The 6952-nt window shown below is 44.9% G+C and overlaps 1 long non-coding RNA gene across 1 annotated transcript; it reads left to right on the top strand.

Moving 5' to 3' along the window:
• The first annotated feature begins 782 nt into the window (after positions 1-782).
• LOC128802813 (uncharacterized) lies at positions 783-6944 on the top strand. Its single transcript, XR_008435577.1, has 4 exons — positions 783-845; positions 3957-3975; positions 4082-4102; positions 6851-6944. It is a non-coding gene; the product is annotated as an uncharacterized LOC128802813 (long non-coding RNA).
• Positions 6945-6952: the final 8 nt, after the last annotated feature.

The following is a 6952-nucleotide window of genomic DNA, read 5'->3' on the forward strand; positions in this document are numbered from 1 at the left end:
CGCCTGGGGAGGGGGGGAGATTGTCCCCAAAAATCCCCCGGACCCCAAAAATCTCCCGGGATTGTCCCCAAATCCCTCCCCGGACCCCAAAAACCCCCCGGGATTGTCCCCAAATCCCTCCCAAAGCCAAAAATGACCCCGAAACCCAAAAATTCCTCCCGGAATGGGGCTGGGACACCCCCCAAAAATCCTCCTGAACCCCAAAACTGCCCCGGAGGCCAAAATCCACCCCCCTAAACCTGAGCCGAGACCCCAAATTGATCTCGGGCACCCCAAAACTGACCCTGAGCCCCCAAACTGACCCCCCGCACCCCAAAACTGATCCTGGCCCCCCAAAATTGACTCAGAACCCCAAAAATGTCCCCGAACCCCAAAAATGCCCCCCGGGAAGCCCAAAATTCCCACCCTGAAGCCCCAAACTGCCCCTGGACCCCAAAATCCCCCCGGGAACCCCAAAACTGACCCCAAGAACCCCAAAATGGAGCCCCCTGAACCCCAAAAATTACCCCTGAACCCCACAAGGGATGCCCCAAAAACTGACCCTGAACCCCCAAAATCTCCCCCTCGTACCCCAAAAACGACCCCCCCTGAACTCCAAACCTCCTGAGGCACCGCAAAACTCGCAGGATAATCCGTCAGAAACCCCAAAATCCCTTCGGGACCCCCCAAAATCCCCCCGGGAACCCCAAAATCCCCCCCGGGACCCCAAACCCCCCGGTGGGCCCCACCGTGACTCAGCTCGCGGCGTTGCCCTTTTAAGGCTCCGCCCACTCGGGGGCGGGCATGCGGTGACGTAATCATCGCAAGCACCGCCCACGCCTCGAGAGCGCCTCAGCGGAGCCCAGGTTGGGGGGGGGGCGGAATTTTGGGTGAAAAAGGGCGAATTTGGGGCCGGGCGGGGAACTGTGAGGGAAACGGGCTCAGTCTGGCGTGGAAAAGGCGGGATTTGGGCTGAAAGGGCGGAATTAGAGGGGGAAAAAGGCGAAATTTTGGGCGTCCGGGGGAACGTTTTGGGCGGTTGGAGGAAGTCGTGAGGGGAAAGGCGCAGGTTTGGAGGTTAAAAAAGTGCGGGGGTTTGAGGTAAAAAAGTGGATTTTGGGTGAAAATGAGGGGTTTGGGGGCAGAGGGCAATCCTGAAGGAAAAAAAAAAGTGCAGGTTTTGAGGTGAAAAGTGCAGATTTTGGGGTGAAAAGTGCAAATTTGGAGGTCTGAGGCAGATTTTGTGGTGGGTGAGGAAATCGTGAGGTAAAAAGTGGAGATTTTGAAGTAAGAAAAGCGATTTTGAGGTTAAAAATTGTGAATTTTGGTGTTTGGGAGGAAATCCTGAGGTTAAAAGTGCAGGTTTTGAGGTGAAAAGTGCAGGTTTTGAGGTGAAAAAGTGCAGATTTTGGGATCCGGGGCACAATATGTGGTGGGTGAGGAAACCATGAGGTAAAAAGAGGAGGTTTTGAGGAGAAAAGTGCAGATTTTGAGGTTAAAATTGGAATTTTGGAATTTGGGAGGAAAATCTGAAGTAAAAAATGCAGGTTTTGAGGTGAAAAGTGCAGGATTTGGATCCGGGGCAGATTTTGTGGTGGGTGAGGAAAACGTGAGGGTAAAAAGTGGAGATTGTGAGGTAAGAAAAGCGATTTTGGAGTTAAAATTGGGAATTCTGGAGTTTGGCAGGAAATTTTGAAGTAAAAAATGCATTTTTTGAGGTGAAAAGTGCAGGTTTTGAGGTTAAAAGTGCAGATTTTGAGGTGGAAAGTGCAGATTTTTGAGGTGAAAAGTGCAGATTTTGGAATCCAGGGCAGATTTTGTGGTGGGTGAGGAAACCATGAGGTAAAAAGAAGAGGTTTTGAGGAGAAAAGTGCAGATTTTGAGGTTAAAATTGGGAAATTTGGAATTTGGCAGGAAAATCTGAAGTAAAAAGTGCAGATTTTGAGGTGAAAAGTGCAGATTTTGAGGTGAAAAGTGCAGATTTTGTGATCCGGGGTAGATTTTGTGGTGGGTGAGGAAATCGTGAGGTAAAAAGTGGAAAATTTGAGGTTAAAAAAGCGAGTTTGAGGTTAAAATTGGCAATTTTGGAATTTGGGAAGAAATTTTGAAGTCAAAAATGCATTTTTTGAGGTGAAAAGTGCAGGTTTTGAGGTTAAAAGTGCAGATTTTGGGAACCAGGGCACGTTTTGTAGTGGGTGAGGAAATCGTGAAGTAAAAAGTGGAGATTGTGAGGTAAGAAAAGTGAATTTGAGGTTAAAATCGGCAATTTTGGAGTTCGGCAGGAAGTTTTGAGGTGAAAAGTGCAAGTTTTGAGGTGAAAAGTGCAGGTTTTGGGATCCGGGGCAGATTTTGTGGTGGGTGAGGAAATCGTGAGGTAAAAAGTGGAGATTGTGAGGTAAGAAAAGCGATTTTGGAGTTAAAATTGGGAATTCTGGAGTTTGGCAGGAAATTTTGAAGTAAAAAATGCATTTTTTGAGGTGAAAAGTGCAGGTTTTGAGGTGAAAAGTGCAGGATTTGGGATCCGGGGCAGAATTTGTGGTGGGTGAGGAAATCGTGAGGTAACAAGTGGAGATTGTGAGGTAAGAAAAGCGATTTTGAAGTTAAAATTGGGAATTTTGGTGTTTGGGAGGAAATTCTGGAGTCAAAAGTGGAGATTTTGAGGTGAAAAGTGCAGATTTTGAGGTGAAAAGTGCAGATTTTGGGATCCGGGGTAGATTTTGTGGTGGGTGAGGAAATCGTGAGGTAAAAAGTGGAGATTGTGAGGTAAGAAAAGCGATTTTGGAGTTAAAATTGGGAAATTTTGGTGTTTGGGAGGAAATTCTGGAGTCAAAAGTGCAGATTTTGAGGTAAAAAGTGCAGATTTTGAGGTGAAAAGTGCAGATTTTGGGGTCTGAGGCAGATTTTGTGGTGGGTGAGGAAATCGTGAGGTAAAAAGTGGAAATTTTGAGGTTAAAAAAGCGAGTTTGAGGTTAAAATTGGCAATTTTGGAATTTGGGAAGAAATTTTGAAGTCAAAAATGCATTTTTTGAGGTGAAAAGTGCAGATTTTGAGGTGAAAAGTGCAGGTTTTGGGATCCGGGGCAGATTTTGTGGTGGGTGAGGAAACCGTGAGGTAAAAAGAAGAGGTTTTGAGGAGAAAAGTGCAGATTTTGAGGTTAAAATTGGGAATTTTGGAATTTGGCAGGAAAATCTGAAGTAAAAAGTGCAGATTTTGTGGTGAAAAGTGCAGATTTTGAGGTGAAAAGTGCAGATTTTGGGATCCGGGGCAGATTTTGTGGTGAGTGAGGAAAACGTGAGGTAAAAAGTGGAGATTGTGAGGTAAGAAAAGCGATTTTTAAGTTAAAGTTGGGAATTCTGGAGTTTGGCAGGAAATTTTGAAGTAAAAAATGCATTTTTTGAGGTGAAAAATGCAGGTTTTGAGGTAAAAAGTGCAGATTTTGAGGTGGAAAGTGCAGATTTTGGGATCCGGGGCACAATATGTGGTGGGTGAGGAAACCATGAGGTAAAAAGAGGAGGTTTTGAGGAGAAAAGTGCAGATTTTGAGGTTAAAATTGGGAAATTTGGAATTTGGCAGGAAAATCTGAAGTAAAAAGTGCAGATTTTGAGGTGAAAAGTGCAGATTTTGAGGTGAAAAGTGCAGATTTTGAGGTGAAAAGTGCAGATTTTGAGGTGAAAAGTGCAGATTTTGTGGTGAAAAGTGCAGATTTTGAGGTGAAAAGTGCAGATTTTGTGATCCGGGGCAGACTTTGTGGTGGGTGAGGAAATCGTGAGGTAAAAAGTGGAGATTGTGAGGTAAAAAAGCAGATTTTTGAGCTGAAAATGCAGATTTTGAGGTGAAAATGCAGATTTTTGGGGTAAAAATGCAGATTTTGGGGTGAAAAGGGCAAACTGGGGGGTTGGGAGGAAATCCTGAGGTAAAAAAGAGGAGGTTTTGAGGAGAAAAGTGCAGATTTTGAGGTTAAATTGTGAATTTTGGAGTTTGGGAGGAAATCCTGAAGTAAAAAGTGCAGGTTTTGAGGTAAAAAGTGTAGATTTTGAGGTAAAAAAGTGCAGATTTTGAGGTGAAAAGTGCAGATTTTGAGGTGAAAAGTGCAGATTTTGAGGTAAAAAGTGCAGATTTTCAGGTAAAAATGCAAATTTTGAGGTAAAAAAAATGCAAATTTGGGGTGTTGGAAGGAAATCCTGAGGCAGAGGGAGCAGATTTTGAGGTGATAAGTGCAGATTTTGGGGTCTGGGGTGGATTTTGAGGTAAAAAAAGGCAAATTTGGGGGGCGTGGTAGGAAATTCTGAGGTGAAAAGTGCAAATTTTGGTGTGAAAAGTGCAGATTTAGTGGTTGGGAGGAGATCCTGAGGTTAAAAAAATGCAGATTTGTGGGTGAAAAGGGAAATATTGGGATCTGGGGAGAAAATTGTGAGGTAAAAAAATCGGATTTTGGTGTCTGGCTGCGGATTTTGGGGGTGAAAAAGAAGATTTTTGAGGGGCTGGAGCAGTTTTGGGTGGGGGAAATGCAGATTTTGGGGTGAGGGGGAGAAATTCTGAGGTGAAAATGGGAGAATTTGGGGGTGAAAAAGTCAATACTGAGGTGAAAAAAAGGCAGATTTTTGGTGCCTGAGGGGCAAATTTGGGAGTAAAAAAAGCTGATTTTGGGGCAGAACTGGGCAAAAAATGAGGCAAAAAGGGGCTGATTTGGGGCAAAAAAATGCAAATTTAGGACTAAAAAAGCTGAGGTTGAGGTCTGGAGGGAGATTTTGGGGCAGAACGGGGTGAATTTGAGGCAAAAAATGTCAGATTTGGGGCAGAAAGTGTCAAATTCGAGGTGAAAATCGCAGTTTTGGGGGTGAAAAGGGCAGATTTTGGGGTGAAAAACACGAATTTGGGGTGCTGAAGTAAAAAATGGGGCTGCAAAAGGCGGATTTTGGGTAAAAAAAGTCCGATTTGTGAGTGAAAAAGTCACATTTTGGGGTGCAAAAGGCGGATTTGGGGTGAAAAAAGTGGAATTTTGGGGTGAAAAAGTCGAATTTGGGGCGCAAATGTTGGATTTGTGAGAGAAAAAGTTGAATTTGGGGGTGCGAAAGGCAGATTTTGGGGTGAAAAAGGGTGGATTTGGGGTAAAAAACTGAATTTTGGGATGAAAAAGTCGAAATTAAAGATGGAAAAGACTGATTGTGGGAGCAAAAGTCAAATTTTGGTGTGAAAAAGTCGAATTTTGGGGTGCAAAAATCGGATTTGGGAGTAAAAAAGTGGAATTTGGGGGTGCAAAAGGCACAATTTGGGGTAAAAAAGGCGGATTTTGGGGTAAAAATGGAATTTTGGGGTGAAAAAGTCGAATTTTAGGGTGCAAAAATCAGACTTGGGGTGCACAAGTCAAATCTTGGTGTGAAAAAGTCAAATTTTGGGGTGCAAAAATCAGACTTGGGAGTAAAAAAGTGGAATTTGGGGCAAAAAAAGGCAGAATTTGGGGTAAAAAAGTTGAATTTGGGGTGCACAGTGCAGATTTTAGGGTTCCAATGCAGATTTCGAGGTGCAAAAGTCAAATTTTGGTGTGAAAAAGTCGAATTTCGGGGTGCAAAAAGCAGATTTGGGAGTACAAAAAGTGGAATTTGGAAGTAGAAAAAGTGGAATTTGGGGGTAAAAAAGGCGGATTTGGGGGTAAAAAAGGAATTTTGGGGTGAAAAAGTCGAATTTTAGGGTGCAAAAATCAGATTTGGGGTGCACAAGTCAAATCTTGGTGTGAAAAAGTCAAATTTTGGGGTGCAAAAATCAGACTTGGGAGTAAAAAAGTGGAATTTGGGGCAAAAAAAAGGCAGAATTTGGGGTAAAAAAGTTGAATTTGGGGTGCACAGTGCAGATTTTAGGGTCCCACATTCAGATTTCGAGGTGCAAAAGTCACATTTTGGGGTGAAAAAGTCGAATTTTGGGGTGCAAAAAGCAGATTTGGGAGTAAAAAAAGTGGAATTTGGGGTAAAAAAGGCAGAATTTGGGGTAAAAAAGGCGGATTTGGGGGTAAAAAATGGAATTTTGGGGTGAAAAAGTGGAATTTTAGGGTGCAAAAAGCAGATTTGGGGTGCAAAAATCAAATTTTGGTGTGAAGAAATCAAAATTTGGGGTGCAAAAATCAGACTTGGGAGTAAAAAAGTTGAATTTGGGGCAAAAAAAAGGCAGAATTTGGGGTAAAAAAGTGGAATTTGGGGTGCACAGTGCAGATTTTAGGGTCCCACATTCAGATTTGGGGTGCACAGTGCAGATTTTCGGGTTCCAGTGCAGATTTTAGGGTTCCTGTTCAGATTTGGGGTGCACAGTGCAGATTTTAGGGTTCCAGTGCAGATTTTAGGGCTCCTTGTTCAGATTTGGGGTGCACAGTGCAGATTTTAGGGTTCCTGTTCAGATTTGGGGTGCACAGTGCAGATTTTAGGGTTCCAGTGCAGATTTTAGGGCTCCTTGTTCAGATTTGGGGTGCACAGTGCAGATTTTAGGGTTCCTGTTCAGATTTGGGGTGCACAGTGCAGATTTTAGGGTCCCACATTCAGATTTGGGGTGCACAGTGCAGATTTTAGGGTCCCACATTCAGATTTGGGGTGCACAGTGCAGATTTTAGGGTTCCAGTGCAGATTTTAGGGTTCCAGTGCAGATTTTAGGGTTCCAGTGCAGATTTTCGGGTTGCAGTGCAGATTTTAGGGTTCCTTGTTCCGGTTTGGGGTGCAAAGGGCGGTGGGGGAGGGGTGCCCGGTGCTTTCCCGGTTCTCCTCCTCCTCCTCCTCCTCCTCCTCCTCCTCCTGCTCCCCTTGAAACGCCCTTGGCGGGGGCGGGGCCGGCCCGCGGCTTTTCCCGGCTCTCGGGGCCCCCCCGGCCATTCCCGGCTCGGCTCCCGCAGCTCCCGGACCCTGCGGACACTCCGGACACCACCGGACACCGCGGACACTCCGGACACTCCGGACACTCCGGACACTCCCAGACACTCCCGGACACTCCCAGA

The sequence above is a fragment of the Vidua macroura genome, unplaced genomic scaffold, assembly GCF_024509145.1.
Source record: "Vidua macroura isolate BioBank_ID:100142 unplaced genomic scaffold, ASM2450914v1 whyUn_scaffold_190, whole genome shotgun sequence".
Lineage (NCBI taxonomy): Eukaryota > Metazoa > Chordata > Aves > Passeriformes > Viduidae > Vidua > Vidua macroura.